This window comes from Ursus arctos, unplaced genomic scaffold, assembly GCF_023065955.2.
Source record: "Ursus arctos isolate Adak ecotype North America unplaced genomic scaffold, UrsArc2.0 scaffold_8, whole genome shotgun sequence".
NCBI lineage: Eukaryota > Metazoa > Chordata > Mammalia > Carnivora > Ursidae > Ursus > Ursus arctos.
Genome location: NW_026623100.1, coordinates 46,903,055 through 46,921,460, shown reverse-complemented (window position 1 = coordinate 46,921,460; position 18,406 = coordinate 46,903,055). Strand labels below are relative to the sequence as shown.

General features: G+C 41.1%; 1 protein-coding gene across 1 annotated transcript in view; it reads right to left on the bottom strand.

Moving 5' to 3' along the window:
- The window catches only part of KCMF1 (potassium channel modulatory factor 1), a 70,745-nt gene that overhangs the window by 30,953 nt on the left and 21,386 nt on the right, over positions 1-18,406 (bottom strand). The window lies entirely within an intron of this gene.

The following is an 18,406-nucleotide window of genomic DNA, read 5'->3' as shown; positions in this document are numbered from 1 at the left end:
CATAAGCAGGGAGGAGAGGATGAAGCAGGTTCCCCACTGAGCAGGGAGCCCAACGCGGGGCTCGATCCCAGGATGGTGGGATCATGACCTGAGATAAGGCAGATGCTTAACTGCATGAGCCATCCAGATACCCCTAAAGGACTTTAAAAAAATAAAAATATCAGGTTCACAGATGAGACGTTTCAATGAAATGAATGTCAATTCTCCCCAAATTGACTGGTGGAATCAATGCAATTTTAATCAAAATCACAAAAGAAGTTTTTGTGGAACATGACACGCCGACTCAAATTTTTTATGCAAGTTGCAAAGGGCCAAGAATAACTAAGATATTCCTGAAGAAAAATAAGATGGAAGGATTTACTTAATATATCATAAACTATTATAAAGCTACAGTCAGGGGCGCCTGGGTGGCTCAGCTGGTTAAGCGATAAGCATAGGACTCTTGGTTTCAGCTCAGGTCATGATCTCAGGGTCCCTGGATCGAGCCCCACATGGGGCTCCCCGCTCAGTGGGAAGTCTGCTGGTCCCTCCCCCTCCCCCCTGCCCCTCCTCCATGCATGCTTGCTCACTGGCACTCTCTCTCACAAATAAATACAATCTTAAAAAATTAAAAAAAAATAAAGCTACAGTAATTAAGATAGGATACTATTAGCACGGAGACAGATCAACTGACCAATGAAATAGAACAGAAAGCCCAAAACAGATACACACATGCTGAAATCTATTTTATGACAACAAAGTCCCTAGAGATCAGTGGGAAAAGGAGGAAGGAGACAGTGAATGGCGCCAGGACAGGTGATTATCCATATGTGGGGAAAATAAATTCGGATCTCTGCCACAGATCCAACACACAAAAATCAATTCCAGACTGTTTATAAAGACAAGTGCCGAAGGAAAAGGGGGGGGGGGAATCCCTGGAAGACAATATAGGGGAATATTTTTATGAGTTCTGAGTAGGAAACAATTTCTTAAAACACACACACACTGTCCAATCCATGGGTTTAACCACATTAAAATTAAGATTTTTTTCTTTACCTTTAATGTCCTATAGTGCTGGAAAGACAAGAAGGCCCCAAAACTGGTGACATGTACAACATACACGACAGACAACAGTTTGGGGTTCAGAATACATTAAGAACTCTGACAGAGCAGTAAGAAAATGACCAACATCTAAGAGAAAAATGGGCAAATGGGCAAAGACTTGAGTCCGCGCTACAAAGAACAACAAACACAAATGACCAGAAATACATGAACTACGCTCAATCTCATCAGTCATCAAAGACATGCAGGTAAAACCATCACGCGCTACTGTTTTACATCGACCACTCTGGCAAAAACCTAGAAATCTGATGATTTCGAGTGCCAGTGAGGACACGCTAGTGAAGATACAACAGAACACTTCTACCGTGCTAGTGGGAGGATACATCAGTACGACAACTTGGAAAATTTTTGTTCACATTCTAGTCAAGTTCAATCTGTGCAATTCCTGGGACTCTGTGATTTCACTCTTAAGTAGATTCCCTGCAGAATCTTCTGTCTATGTGTATCAGAAGAATGTAGAAGAATGTTCACAGCAGGTTTTGCAATGGGGGCGGGGAGGTGGGGTGTTAACAACCCAAAGGTCCAACAGAAGTCTATTACAGAATGAATTAGAACATGCATCATAGCCACAGGTGAGAACTTCAAGAATCTCACATGACTGAAAGAAAGTCTCAAAGATACAGATATAGATAGTTTAAAGTTCAAAAACACTATCTACTTTAGGAACTCAAATATGCAGTGAAACTATACAAAGAAAACAGGGAATGATAAAATTTTGGTCAGTGGGGGGGGTATGGAGCCCTCAGGGATCTTGAAAGGTTGGGGCTGACACTCTTTTAGATCTGGCAGAGGGGGTCTGTAGTACCACTCTTGTTTTCCTTTAAGTAATCTCTACACCCAACGTGGGGCTCAAACTTATGACCCTGAGATCAAGAGTCGTACACTCCTCTGACTGAGCCAGCTAGGTGCCCCTGAAGGTCTTACATTATTTCATTCAGATGTAGTAAGATTATGTTCTCACATTTTCTGGTATATAACTCAATATCAGTACTAGTATATACAACCTTTTAAATCAGTCCTCAAAATACCCTTCCAGATAGTTAAGATGTCCAAAGTTGTACTGAGATCTCACCAAGTTACACTGAAAGCCGAATGATGGCATCAAGCCAACAGTTTTCCAGCAAATTCAACAAGTATTGAGCGCCTACTATGTTCTAGGTGGTGGGGACAGAGCAATAACAACACAGACAAGGCTCTGTCCCTGTGAAGCTGACATTTTAGTGGGTGAAGCCAGGTACAAAAACAAACGAAGCCGCAAAACTAGAAGAAAGTGCTACAGAGAAAATGAAGCAGAAAAGGAAAAACTGTGTGGGCAACAAAGCTTCACAGAAAAGATGGTATTTGAGCAAAAAGATGGAATACTTCAAAATTTGCTCATTCCAAACAGCTGCCAGGCAGGACAATGCTTCCAACATAACATTACAAATACTGAAAAGGGGTAAATAACTACTCAGATTCACAAATGGAAGTTTAATGTAACTGGATACAAAAAACTCTGCCAAACAAATGGAGCATGAACTGTGCTAAAAAGGTGCCAGAAAGGTAAACCCAGGTTTGAACACTAACTTCTGGTGTGTGCCGTCTTGTGGTTACTCTGCAGGCCTGGTTTTTCTTTCCATAATGCGGGCACCTGCTGACTAGTATAATGAACAGAACTTCCAGCAACGTGGATGCTGACAAAGCCACGCTCGGCAACCACCACTTTGAGTAGGAAGGTCTGATGATGCTTGTCCCTTGCCTGTTTTACTCTTCCGGCATAATTCTAAGTTACCCAAATCTAAATGCCCGTAACTCTCCTGCAGGGTGAGGGTGTAGGTGGTGGGAGGCCTCCCTACAACCCAGCTGGAGTTCAGTAACTGTCAGACCTTTAAGAAATAGGCTTGCAGGGGTGGCCTGGCCGGCTCAGTCAGTAGGGCGTGTATGTGACCCTTGATCTCAGGGTTGTGAGTCTGAGCCCCATGCTGGGTACAGAGATTACTTAAAAAAATAAAATCTTAAGAAATAGGGTTGTTGTTATTGTTGTTTTTAAAATTACTATTTTTTGATGGAGTCATTTCTAATTTTAGTATATCTGCTGCCAAAGCAAGCATGATGGAGTCATTTCTAAAATGTATGTTTTCTAACTTAAAAAAAAAAAAGATTTATTTATTTATTCATTTGACAGAGAGAGAGGAGAAAAAGACAGCGAGAGAGGGAACACCAGCAGGGGGAGTGGGAGAGGGAGAAGTAGGCTCCCCATTGAGCAGGGAGCCCAACACGGGGCTCGATCCCACGACCCCGGGATCACGACCTGAGCTGAAGGCAGACGCTCAACAACTGAGACACCCAGGTGCCCCTCTAACTTTTTTTAAAAAAGATTTTATTTATTTATTTGAGAGAGAGAGAGAGAGCACGAGCAGGGAGCAGGGGGCAGAGACAGAAGGACAAGCAGACTCCCCGTTGAGCGGGAAAGCCTGACTCAGGGCTCCATCCCAGGACCCTGAGATCATGACCTGAGCCGAAGGCAGATGCTTAACCGACTGAGCCACCTAGGCACCCCATATGTTTTCTAACTTCTTAAACACTAAAGACTTTAACAACGTTTATGATTCAGGGTTATTATTTCAAACACAAATACTTATTTCAGCCACACCACCAAACATTATGTTAGGTAAATTCTCAGCAGGGTTTCTTAAAATATAAGAGTCACTTTATAATGATCTATGGTAGCAAGTATGCTAGGGAGGGTTTTTTGTGTGATTAGTGGACTATGAATAAAAAGTCAAAGATGTTAAAATGTTTTATACCACATAGTTTTCCACACAGCCTGCCCTTCTCATTGTAATAGCTCTGCCATTTAACACTTCTAGTTTAATACTTCTCATCTGTCAACATAAGCTTAAGTCAATACCTAATGAGTCAGTATCTAATTTTATAGGAGATTCCATACCACCTTCTGACTTGACAGTGAAGCATGGAGCAGGCATAGGCTTTGCGGCAGTTTCTCAACAGCAACCACGTGTCCCCCCACTCCCACTCAGAATTACCAAGCCTCACGTAGCCTTGAAAAGAAGCCCAGATTTCCCAGGTAAACTAGAGTCCCTTCTAAGTATATAGAAAGGACTGAATTCACTGTATAACACAGACTAACAAAATTTGCTCCCTCAGTGTCAACTACAGGCAATCTGCAGTTGCTACTAGAGAAAAGAAGTTAGCTCGTTGCTGCACAGTCCCCTGGGTTAACAGCTGCGGTCCTACCTGGTACCAGGAGGCTCGGGAAAATCTGAAACATAACACATCTGCGGCATATGTAGAACTACCAGTTCTATGATAGGAAGAATGGAGCTGCTTCTGATTAGATGTTAAGAATTAAAGTTCCTACAGAAAAGTGTGATGTCACAACAAAAACAAGAGTTCAAATATTGTCAAATATTGTCAAATAAAATAACTGTCCTGTGAGGCAAGGCTAGAGGATCACTGGGTGTTAGCACTGAGATCTACTGGATTAGAAACAATGTTTGGGTCCATTTATCCTATACTAAATACATCCTGCAAAAACCGAGGTAACCAAGTAATAAAATAGGCAACCCACCTTTGAATAATCTAGTGTTAGCCACAGTGTGTCATAAATAAATTTGGATAAGCACTGGTTTATCAAATGGTAACTACACAAACTACATCATAAAGTTATGGTGGGATATTTGTGATCCCCATCTGACCAAGCTACAAAATAAAAATGCTAGGACATACAGTTTAACCTCAATTTTGATACTGGCCCCGGTGAGACTTAAATGAAGGGAATGTGTATAGCCGACAACTCCTCTCTGTAAGAGGGATATCTGAGCACATACATAGCCTCAACTTTTACCTTTTTATTTAACAGTTCTGTAAAATAAATACACAAAAGCTATGAACTAAAAAATCAAAGGAAAGAATGCCCTCTAGTGGGAACAGAAAATAAGTTTTAAAAGCCATTGAAATAATATGTAAAAAGTCTTCCCCCCCAACTTTCTAAAATTAAACAATGAGGTTTTTATAGTTGTTTATTTACAGTGATTAATTTATTTTTAAAGATTATTTTTAAGTAATCTCTACACCCTACGTGGGGTCAAACTTACAACCTTGAGGACCAAGAGTTGCGTGCTCTACCAACTGAGTCAGCCAGGCACCCCTATTTACAGTTTCAAAAAGGAAAAACCCAAAGGGTGATATAGCCTTTTCATCTGAATAAATTTTTAGGTAGGGAAGAGTTGATGGGAAGGGAAGGTCAATAAGTGGCAGCGACGTGTCAAGGAACGCAGTGACAAAGGACACAGAAGGAAACTGACCCCACCTGGAATTTGAAGGCCTGGGATTATATAGTATTTGTCAATTTATTTCTTTATTTGACAGAGAGAGAAAGAGCACAAGCAGGGGGAGCAACAGAGGGAGAGGGAGAAGCAGGCTCCTTGCTGAACAGCAAGCCCAATATGGGGCTTGATCCCAGAACCCTGGGATCATGACCTGAGCCGAAGGCAGATGCTTAACCCAGGTGCCCTCGTCAATGATAATTTATTTTGACTTCTAGTGCAATGTAATTTGGGGAGTAGACCCTCTTTTTACTTTAGCAAAATATCTAAGTACCATGCATTTCTAGTAAGTGTAACTTAAAGAGGATATTATATTATATATGCTATACAATAATTTTAATACTGAGAACGGTACAGAGAACTACGCCATTAAAACAACTTTACAATGATAAGGACAATTCCCAAGAAGAGGCTCTTTGCATTTAGGTGGTTGAAAAATCATGCAACCCTTGGAGAGGATCTCAGATGAACTTGGAAACAATTAAAGAAATGAACTATTATAACTCAGTGAAAAGCAGGAGTAACCAGCATTAAAGAAGACGGTTGAAGGATATTTCGAAATATCTGGAGAAATATCTCCAGCAAAATTGCTGGAGGAAGGAATTTAAGATATATTTTAAAATGTTTCACAAGCTGGGAGCCTAGACCAGGAGTGAAAAGCTTTCCCCTTTTCTATTAAAGCATCACGGAGGAAATACAAACAATAATGCTTTGCAAAGGTAAAGTCAAGTCAGTTAAAAAAAAAAAAAAGCCCTACTTAATTATTTTTAGAATTAGGAACAAAACCAAAAAGAATTAAATACATATGTAACTCTATACATGTTTATTTTTAAAAATCTCTGCCATATGGTTAAGGGAGAAAGTCAAGAGGAGAGAAAATTGGGTAGAAAGATACCATTCAAGAAAAGACCTATGGTTAAAGAGAGTCCAAGGGCAGAGAAAGAGAAGAAATGAGAAAAGTATACAGCTGGGGGAGGGCAAGATTCAGAAGGAACAGCGCTGGGTGACCAAGAAGAAGACTGGAGTAGGGAAAACATGGAGAAGCTTGGTAAGTAGGTTGATAGTCCTGGTGCTTTTCACACTTAAGAGACCCGCTTGAAACTGATACATTTACCTGGCAATTTAGAACCCTTTCTGTTTGGAGACTTGGCTTTCTTACTTTTATTTTACTGTTTTTAGATAGAATTCTGTAAGTTCTGTCATATGTAACAATAAGGAGCATCTGCCCATCCTTTCATTATTTTTTGAGTATCTACTATGTGCCAGATACCGCAGTGAACATAAATGTTGGCCACACAGAGCTAATACTCTAGTGGTATGAAGTAAAAACTTCTATCATTATTTACTGTGACCCAGAAAGCTTACATATATGGCTTTCTTAATCTTTACAACAAAGTTATGAGGCAGTTGCGGAGTGTGGTAAAACTTCTTTTGTGGCTAAGTATGATTCAAAGCCAGTTCAAATCTGCCCCCAAAAAGTGGACAGAGAGGCAGGGGCTGGACATGATATTAAAGAGTTCCTTATGCATTTTGTCAAGAAGGGAAGTTAAATTCATCTCGAGAAGTTTCCAATGAAGTTGGAACATTCTGGAATAAATGATCAGTTTGCTTGGTTTTAAAGAACTGGTCTACCCTCTAATTTCATAGAAATGTATCCCTGGCCTGCAAAGGGAAACCTATCTTAGTAACAATGGACTTGCTCACTCATGAACTGACGAACGGCTTTTCAGAAACTCTTATCTGGAAATAGAGAGGCTTCTATCTTACTCAATCTATGATTATATTCAGCCATGATTAGAGCTGTTTTCTGACTCACACATAACATGAAGGAAGAGGAGGTATATAAGGGCTTCAATGAATATCTGTCGAATGAATGAGAAGAGGACATTTTCCTAGAGTAATTAGATAAGAGCTCAAAAAGAGAGAAGGGAAAAGGGATTATTGTGTGTCTATAATAGACTTCTTGATGCAGGAATGACTGAATGATGAAAACTAAGGGGGAAGAGAAAGGGACTGAACAACAGGTACTCGTTTCCTATGGGAGAAAAGAAAATGAGTTAGGCACAAATGCTGCGCCGAGTATTTCTGGGCCCCAGCCATCAGCGAGCAGCATCAGCCCAGCAGAGCTTGGTTGCCAGCTGTAACAAATGACACGACTGGTGATGGGAAACATGTTGGTTACTGACTGTCACTCGCAGTTTCATGTGTAAAAATAAAAAAATAAAACCCCAGTATTCACGTATCTATGTGCAATTCGGCGTAGTCGCCTTAAACAACACACACTGCATAGAAACTACCGCCCTGTCCGCAGACCCTCCCCAGGCCGGTCTCTGGGGCAAGGCAGCGTGCTCCAGCCCTCCCAAAACAAGTATCCTGAGAAGGGGGTCATTGTAATGAAAATATCTGGTGCTTATATTTTGCAGACATTTGGAAAAGAGAATACTAGTAAAAAAAACACTAAATTTCAAGCCTGTAGGGGTTAGTCAAAAGAAATTAAAACACTTAAATAGGCGTAACACGACACAGGAGAATCTCCCTCAACTCACCTCTACCCAGCAATGTTCCTTCAATAACCAGTCGGTGTTTAACTGACCTTGATGCCCCAGGCACCTGCCAAGAGGCTTGGTCACTGAACTGTTGTTCTTTTACAGATAAATAAATGGAGGGCACAAGCACTAAGCACCTTGCTCCAAAAGCACCCAGCCATTAAGTGGCAAACCAGTGACTGCTACACAGGGTAATCTACCGAGGCATGCCTGTGACAACAATAAATCTGTTGTTGTTTGTTTCAGAAGTGGGTATCTTCGGCAATTTTTATTTGCTACGGTGTAGAGATAAGTAAAATTTCAGAAAGCTGGAAACATGTCCGGCCTCACTCTTTCACATCACAGCAGAACAATCAACATGACTCTTGAATATGTAGTTTATTTTTCACTTTTGGTCTTTTCAAACATAATCAGGAAATTCGGTATACATGCATCTTCAGACATGGGAACCGACAACCTATGACATGTGACACCACCACACCCAGCAGTACTACAACACTGCGCTCCAATGAGCTACTAGACTTCCCTGTATCAACGTGCACCACTCCCCACAAAAAAAACAAGTAGTAAAAGGATACTATACTATACGGAACCACTGCCGTAAGTATAAAAATACACAATACAACATTCTCTGGACACATGCATATGTGGAAAGCATACGGAAAGGTAGACAGAAAGGATACACGTCGATTGCAAGAAGTGCTACCTCTGGGAGGTAGAGAGATGGAAGGAAATAGAATGGAATCAAGAGGGGCGCCTGGGGGGATCAGTCGTTAAGTGTCTGCCTTTGGCTCAGGGCGTGATCCCAGAGTCCTGGGATCGAGCCCCACATCTGGCTCCTCTGCTGGGAGCCTGCTTCTTCCTCTCCCACTCCCCCTGCCTGTGTTCCCTCTCTCGCTGGCTGTCTCTATCTCTGTCAAATAAATACATAAAATCTTAAAAAAAAAAAAAAAATGGAATCAAGAAAGGATCTAAAGTGGAATTCGCCTGTACCTGCAAAGACTTAATTCTACGTTTAAAATGTTTTCTTAAAAAAAAAAAAAATCAACCAACATGGACAAATTCCTCATCTCCTCTTGTAAGATGGAAGAGAACTTTTAGACACAGGATGGCTGGTTGTGTGCAGAGGTATAAACGGGTAAAATAGCTGACCTGAAATTATGAAATAAAACCTTTCTTTTTTTTTTGGCCCCAAAGATGGGTTCTACATCCCATCCCTGTGAATTCCTGCTAAAGTATAAATAAGTCACTGAGTTTCGAGCCAAGCATTTAAGAACGACTTCTCTCAAGCACAGTATGTGACCTGGGCGGGCTAAACAACTCAAAGGCAGTGTGACAATCATGCCGCTGGACACTGCCAACAGGGTGGAGGAACTGCTTAGAATGCTGTCCCATCATATGCTCAGCCAATATATACCAATAGCAGTAGGGGACTTCCTGCCTGGAAAGACAGACTAAACGTATTTGTATAAGAAAAGAACATCATTTCAAACAACTAAAAGGTGAAACATACTTAATGGTATCACTCCCCCCCCCACACACAGCGTCCCTTCACCCCCACCCCTTGAACTTCCTGGCCTATGGTTTAAACATTTCAAAACTAATTTTCTGCAACCGTTTGAAGGAAAAGGGAAGAAAACCAGAAATTCTTAAAGTACCACAAGATGAACAGGAAGGGAACAGAAAACATGTTTAATGATATCTATTTAATGATATTTGAGCTAGAAATATGTGCACATGCACTTGTGATAAATTCCCAGACAAGCAAGGCACACGACAGCTCTTTCTATTGTAGTGTAAAAGATCTGTCCTGGATCAATATGAGGAGCTAATTTTGCATTGACTTACCTAAACACATTATCTTTTTTTTTTTTTTAAGATTTTATGTATTTATTTGACAGAGAGACAGACAGCGAGTGAGAGAGGGAACACAAGCAGGGGGAGTGGGAGAGGAAGAAGCAGGCTCCCAGTGGAGGAGCCTGATGCGGGGCTCGATCCCAGAATGGCGGGATCACGCTGTGAGCCGAAGGCAGATGCTTAACCACTGAGCCATCCAGGCGCCCCTAAACACATTATCTTAATCAACAAAAAAATTTTGACCACCTGCAGTACCCATTTAGTGCTTAAAATTTAATTGGAAATAAAGATAATGTAAACAAGCACACTACAATATGAAGAGTGACTCATGGACACAGAACTATGGAAATGAATCCAACATAAAAACAACAACAATAAAAGATGACCTATTCTGGGGCACCTGGGTGGCTCAGTCGGTTGAGCATCTGACTCTTGATTTCAGCTTGGGTCATGATCTCAGGGTCGTGGGATCGAGCCCTTCATCAGGTTCTGTGCTCAGCTTGGAGTCTACTTGTCTCTCTCCTTCTGCTCTTCCCCCTACTCTCTTCTCCTGTGTGCTCTCTCAAATAAATAAATAAAATCTTAAAAAAAAAAAAGATGGCCTTTTCTGGTTGAAAGGGCACAAGAGAACCCACAGTTAGCCTCCCTCTGACACAACTCTTTGTCTCATGCAGTTCCTGAGGTACCTTTACTTCAAAACACTGAAATAACCACCTCAGGTCCCTTTCTTCCACATTACCTACACATAGAACAGTTACTCTAAACTCATTCTCAGAAACCCACCACATAGCTTTAAGACAAGAATTCAGTCACTACCTCCTCTTGTCTAGGCTAACCAATTTAAAACCTAACAGGTCCTCAAAAATGTTCCCTCAACTGTTACACTATTTTTCTTTATGTCTGCTCCAGTTCCTTTACTGATTTTAAACTAACGGGACCCAGAGCAGACATAAAACTCTGGAGAGGACTAGGAATAATTAACACAAAGTACAGAGAATGCTCTAGCAATGGGAGAACAGAGGCAGTTTACATCGGCTTTCAGAAGCATACTAGTCTAATTCTAGATGTTATCTTTGCGGTGATAATGAAACATGTAAGCAGAAATATATTTTCAACAGTTACCCTGATCTTTGGGAGAATCCCCTTAAGAAAGCACACATCTCTGTATCAGGGAGAGTGACATACAATAGTACGGAACAGAAAGGAGGAAAGGACAAAATGAGGAAAATGAACACGCTTACAGAGTTTGAAATAAGTCTGTAGGAAATCAACTGGTATTCAAATATAAGTATCCAAAGCTAAAAATAAAATAAAAACATTGGCTTTAATATAAATATGATTCATCTAATGTAAATATTATTCATGTTTCTTCTTCCCTCCATTTATGAACATTTCTAAGCCATGATTCTGAGCAGTATGACCCTGAGTAGGCACCATACAGAATATGCATCCAGGCCGACAATACAGCAACAACGACTCTGAAATGCAACACTCAAAAGAGCAGTTCACCCACTGAAAAAAGGAATGGCAAAAACTCCATACTGCCAGAGCAAACGTTATGAGCAGGTAAACAACTGTTGGCACAGATTTGAATCCTGCCTGACTGCAAAGAGACTGTTTTCATCAACTAAAGGGGGGGGGGAGCATATAATAATCTTTCTATACTGCAGGGCTGTCACAGATATATAAACATAAATTTCTCTTCCCTTCCTTCACATTTCAAGGACATCAAGGACATCTGAATTATAAAATAGGGTGTGGCTTTCACTACTGTTTCTCAGCTTCAAGCCTACCCTTCTGTGCACAGCTCTGCAACGCTGGGTCTCGGAGGTGGTTCTTAATCATTTTGTCCCCCAGGGGATATCTGCCAACATATGGAAACATCTGGGTTGGAGGGAGGGAGATACTGGTATCAAGTGGGTAGATGCCAAGTTTGTTACTAAATATCCTACAAAGCAGAGGACAGCCACCTGGCCCAAAATGTCAATGGTACTGAGGTTAAGGAACCGTGTCTAGGGTCTGTAAACTGTAAACTTATTCAGACTCCCTTGGCAGGTGGCTTCCGGTTTACATTCTGCCAATGGGAGGCCCTAAAGGAAGGGAGAAAGCATCCCTCCATCAGAAGAGGGGCTCCGGCCCCTGCATTCTCATCACTAGCCAGTTGCATTCTGCTCATAAAACTCTAGTAACAACGTTTTTCCTTTTTTGTAAAGATGGAAATGTCTGTATCTGTACTGTCCAATGCAACAGCTACTAGCCGTTAAAATACCTTGTCAGCTGAGAAAGTCTAGAAGCAGTGATGATCCAGCAGCAATGAGCACACACAGCACCACGATCTTGGTTTCTAAACAGCATCCTCCACTAAGAGGAACCAGAGCTCCCTGGAAAAATGGATGATTTCAGGGGTTGGGGTAGTGCAAATACATGAGCCTATAATATCTAGTTCTACAATGAACGATGCAGAGAGAATGATGGATACATGTCAAAAGGATACAGAAGAAACCTTGAAGAGGCTTCTTTCCTTTTTTTTTTTTTTTTTTAAGATTTTATTTATTTACTTGTCAGAGAGATAGAGAGAGAGAGCTAAGCAGGGAGCCAGACGCGGGACTCAATCCCAGGACCCTGCGATCATGACCTGAGCCGAAGGCAGACGCTCAACCGACTGAGCCACCCAGGCGTCCCTTGAAGGGGTTTCCATTGGCCAAATCTGGGATAATCTGAGCATTAAAATAAATAATAAAAGTACTAGATTATAACCCATTGCACATAGGAATCCATGTGTCCATACTGATACAAATAAGAAAGTCAAAGAGAAGGAAATAGGGGGAAAAATTCCTATGGTGAAGGAAATAGGGGGAAAAAACCCTTCTTCCTTATGGTAGATTATAGATTAGATATAGAGATTAGTTACTCCCAATTCCTTCTTCACCAGCACTGGACCTGTGCTGTCCAGTCTGGTAGCCACTAGCCACATGTGACTTTTTAAATGTGACTTTAGATTACATATAATTTAAAATTCAGTTCCACGCCAGCCACATTTCAAGTGCTCACATGGCCAGAGGCTACTGCACTCTACAGCAAGGTACTGGACAATAGCATTTGAGACTGAGCCATAATTTTGTGAAGATAAAGTCTAGAACAGATATCAAGGTATGATCCAATTCTGTTCTTTTCTGAAACTCTTAAAATTTAGTATTGGAATTTAAAAAATGACAATTTCATAATGATAAAGAGTAAATAACAGCAACAAAATCTGGAAGCCAGAAAGCAGATGGATGAGTGGTAACAGAGTTAGGAAACTGAAGACACCTGAATCCTAATCTGGGCAAAGGAGAAAGCTAAGAAACAACCCAGTTTACAGTGCAGATGCAACATTATGTCCAGGACTGGCAGCATCAGGCACCACCAGAACAAAAGGATGGAGAACTGTAGAAAGATGGAAGAAGTAAAAGCTCTTTAGAAAAACTTACATTTCTTTTAAGTTTTTATTTAAATTCCAGTTAGTTAACATACAGTGTAATATTAATTTCAGGTGTACAATACAGTGATTCAACACTTCCATTAACACTCGTCGCTCATCACAACACGTGCACTCCGTAATCCCCATCACCTATTTCACCCATGCCCCCACCCACCTCCATTCTGGTAACCTTCAGCTCTCTCTCTATAGTTAACAGTCAAGAAGCAGTTAAATTTCTTTTTTAAAAAAATATTTTATTTATTATTTATTTGAGAGAGAGAGCACGAGTGGGGGTAGGGGTCAGGGGGCAGAGGGAGAGAATCCCAAGAAGACTCCTCACTGAGCACAGAGTCTGACGCAGGGTTCAATCCTACATCCCTGAGAATCATGACCTGAGCTGAAATCAAGAGTCGGATGCTTAACCAACTGAGCCACCCAGATGCCCCAAGAGGCAGTTAAATTTCTAAGTTGCCTCTCCAACAGTACACTCCAAGTGGGAAGTAAAAGTTTATTCATTAAAGCGGGTAAACCAGGAGGTCTCGAACCGAGGGAACTCATGGCATCGTTGACAGCAGAGCAAAGTGCATTCTGTACTGAAAACGGGAGAGTTGGAGTTAAGTAACTGAATTGTTTTCAGGAGAAGTGGTGGTGGGGGGGGAATACAGCATTAAAGAGAAGAAAATCAGAACACTTGTCTAGAAGTTTCAATATCCTAAAAGTGAGAAAATGGAGGGGAGGAAATAACCAACAGAATAACTGAAGAAAACTTCTCAGAAAAAAAAGAATATGAGTTGCCAGACTGAAAATGCCCATAGAATACCCAACACAGTGGATAAAAGGAGACCTACCAATCACATTTCAGAAGAGCAGACAAAAAGGAGACTAATTCTGCTGGCTTCCAGAAGAGGGGCAGGGAGAGGAGAGGAGTAGAGGTCACACAGAGATCAAAGATCTGATGTTTGCAATAGGAACACTGGACACTGAAAGGTGATGCATTACTGTCACCAAAGTTCTAAAGGAAAGACTTTTCAAATTAAAATTCCACAGCTAGGAAGGTTATCATTCAAGTATGAGGGTAGTATAACAACATTTTCAGGTGCATTAAGTCCTTAAAAAAATTACTTCCCATGCACCCTCTTTCCTAAAACTACAGAAGTATATGTTACCAAAAGAGTGAGAGAGGAAAACAATGGGGAGATAGAATCTAGGAATGAGAAGACTGAATCAGAAAATCCAATACAATGGGGCACCTGGGTGGCTCAGTCGTTAAGCATCTGCCTTTGGCTCAGGGTGTGATCCCAGCGTCCTGGGATCGAGCCCCGCATCAGGCGCCCTGCTCTGCTGGGAGCCTGCTCCTTCCTTTCCCACTCCCCCTGCTTGTGTTCCCTCTCTCGCTGTCTCTCTTTCTCTGTCAAATAAATAAATAAAATCTTAAAAAAAAAAATCCAATACAAGAGAGAAAGAAGCAACAACGCAGGAAGCCAGACGGTGAAGTGGGAAGCCCCGAATCACTAGTCCCCGTCAGAGCACTGACACTCAAAAGCCATGTATGCCGAGTGGTCATCATCCAGACCCTGAGGCCACAGGCGTGTTTGTTTTACACTGTTTCCTGAAGTTTAACACTATTTAGACAAGTACACAAATCATCAACACACAGCTTGGTTTTCACAAAGTGAACACATCCTGTGTAACACCTAGACCAAGAACCCCAAAAGTGTCCCTCATGCCTCTTCTAATACCCAGCCAAGTTACCATCTTGACTTCTAACATTCTAGGTTAACTGTCCGTCTTGTTGACATACACGTGTAAGTACATGTACGTATGTATTAATACTTGCAGGACTCTCACAGTCATTCGTGTACATTACCAGCTGAGGGTAAAAAAACTCAACTCTCCCTTCTTGTTTCTGCCCTCATACTGTAAACAAGTGTCTTTTTCATGGTCTATTTGGTGCCATGTTTTTCACCTTTTTGGACTGTTTATAGGTAGTTTCACCATTTCAAACAGCCCCTAACAGTACAGCTGCCATGCTGTCCGGTGTTCCTACACACCATAAGGTTGTGACGTGTCTTACAGAGAAAATCTATGTTAGATAAGCTTTGTTCAGGCATGAGTTATGTTGCTGCTGGCTGTGAGGTCTATGCTCATAAATCAACAATGTATATCAAATAAGTTGTCTTTCAACAGAGTCACTTATGATAAAATAAGACTGATCTATTGATGAAAATGTGATCAGAGGCCTACAGGAACCTAACCCTGAATTTCCCCTAGGAGCAATTATTCAGGATTTGCTAATTCACTGTTCATGGAAACTTTACAGAACAGAACTACCACAGGTAACAAGACCCAACTATATACACACACGATCAGAGAGTACTGTACATTTTTTTGTGACTCTGATGAAGCTCCTGTTCTCCCTTCCAGGACAGAGGTTCAGCTGAGGACCCTCATTTCACCCAAGTGCAGGAGAGCAGGGGGTGGGCCCCAGGGAACAGCCATCCTCCTACCACACCTCTGCTGTAAAGCTGCCCCCGGGCCACACAACCGCCCAGCCGAATCCCCCCATCTGTGGCGGCCCTGAGTGCCAGTCATGACCTCACCCAATGACTGCTCCAAAGAGTTGCTCAGAAACTCTCAGGGAGGCTGAAGGCAGACTGTTCAGCTTCTCCTGTCCTCAGAGATTTCACCCAAGAGCGCAAACTGCCTTTTCCTCACACAGCGAGACTGGAGTTTGCTACTCTGTGTTTCATAACTAAACAATATGTTGCTTAGATAGGAAAAAATATATCAAGGGCTAAAGTATAGAGAAAGACAAGAGATGATCAAGACAAAGGGCCAGACAGTGGTGTGTGAGATGGTCTACTTTTTAATATGAGTGATGGAAACAAAGATCTTTGTTTTATCTTTTTACTGAATACATGTTTTGTACACTCCTCTGAACGCATGACACATTTCTCACACGTACATAAAAACAACATTTTTAAAGAAAAGGACTGACTGGCCACATATCTTAAAAATGGTTAATACTGGGGCGCCTGGGTGGCACAGCGGTTGGGCGTCTGCCTTCGGCTCAGGGCGTGATCCCAGCGTTATGGGATCGAGCCCCACATCAGGCTCCTCCGCTGTGAGCCTGCTTCTTCCTCTCCCACTCCCCCTGCTTGTGTTCCCTCTCTCGCTGGCTGTCTCTATCTCTGTCAAATAAATAAATAAAATCTTTAAAAAAAAAAAGGTTAATACTGTTTAGATTTTTTTTTTTTGGAAGAGCTAGAAACTTAAAAACTGTAAGAGGATATTCTTATTACTTCTTAGTGGGTGAGTAAGGTCTGTCTGAGCAATACAGGGAACCTGAAACCATAAATGGGGGGAGGGCGAGCACACTAAATTTGATGAGAGATATACAACTTTAATATCGGCAAGAGACTCCACAAAGTCAAATGACAACAGATGAGGAGAAACATTTACAATAAACAAACAATGATAGGCTTAAAACTTAAGAAAAAGACCAATAAGAAAAGAAATTAAACAATGGGAAATGAGATATGACCAGGCATTACTGAAGAGGAAGTATGTGATTCAAGTACATCCCTGGTAATAAGAGAAGCATCTAAAGTCCTCCAAAATTTTCAATGCCATTCAGAAAAGGCCTAATTCAAGTAAGGCTCATGAAAATCTTAAAGTAGAAGATTCAGGCATGACCAGTAAAATGAAAAATAGGCTACCAAGTTTGTGAATCAAAAACTGGCTTCATTCTTAGGGTAAAACTGACCCTCCTCCTACCAGACCTTCCTCCAAAAATTTCAATTACTCTCATTTTGCAAGAGTTCTAGCTTAGGCACCACCCACAGTCAACACGGAAGTAAGACGGAATCAAAGCCTTCCCTCTTGGCTAACAACATTTTAGCTCCCTCACATAGTTACATACTTGCTACATCTTTTCACTTGCCCACTTATCTTGCACCATTGTAAGGTCCTGTACCTGACCCTATTTATCCAATGTTTTTAACAGTGACTTGGAAAACGACAGAAAATATACTTATAAAGTTTTGTGCATGAAAGCAGCAGCTAAAATACTGGAAATTCAAGCAAGGTGAATGGGTGTGCCAAAATATGATACATTCTTAAAGGCGTCTCATGAAGTCTTGCCTTTAGACTGAACAGCAATCCATGGGCTAAAAAATCCAGCAAATAAACAAGCTCAGGTAGTATTAACAAACACGTAAGATACATTACTGTAATATTTCCCCAACGTTTTACTCTTGTTGGACCACATGTGAAGACCTTCATTCAGTTCTGGGTGTCTTGTATTAAAATGCGAAACAAATACGGTATAATGACAGAATGGCAAAGATTCTAGAAACTAAGTCAAGAGAAATTACTAAAAGACAAAACAAGCTATTCAGCAGAAGAGCTGAGAGTAGGTAATGCACAGGGGATGTGACAGCCTTAAGCAAAGCTAGCCTAAGAAAGTAGAGTTCACTGGTCCCTGCAGCTACTGAAGTCCAAACCAGGAGGCACTAAATTCAACATGCTACCCTATACTGGATCCTACAACAGAAAAAGTTTATTAGTGGAAAAACTAGTAAAATCCAAGTAAGTCTGCAGTTTAACAATAATGTACCAATGTCAGGGTAGTATTTTGACCAATATGCCAGGGTAACATGTGAACATTAGGAGAAACTGGGTGAGGGGTATATGGGAAGTCTTTACTACCTCTGCAAGTCTTCCGTAAATCTGAAATTACGACAAAATTGAAAGGTTATAAAAAGAAAGAAGGCAGATGGCTCAACAAATGACTTTCAATAGTGTAGTGAATGCTCTTATCAACGCATGGGTTGTGTTCAGAAATTAGACAAACTGAAATGCGCCTTTGAAAGGATATCTGCATATTTCATGGCATACTGTTACCACTTAAACTGAGGGTCAAATGAATTTAGTAGGGCCACTAATATCTACTTGGAGTCCAAACACCGGAATGTGAAGAACAAAGCTAACTGAAGCAGATCCATCAATACTAGGGAAAATAATCTTGTATTTCCAATAATGTTGCAATTGATTCTTCGTCTTCTTTTTTTCTTCCTCTTCTTTTTTTTTTTTTTTTTTTAAGATTTTATTTA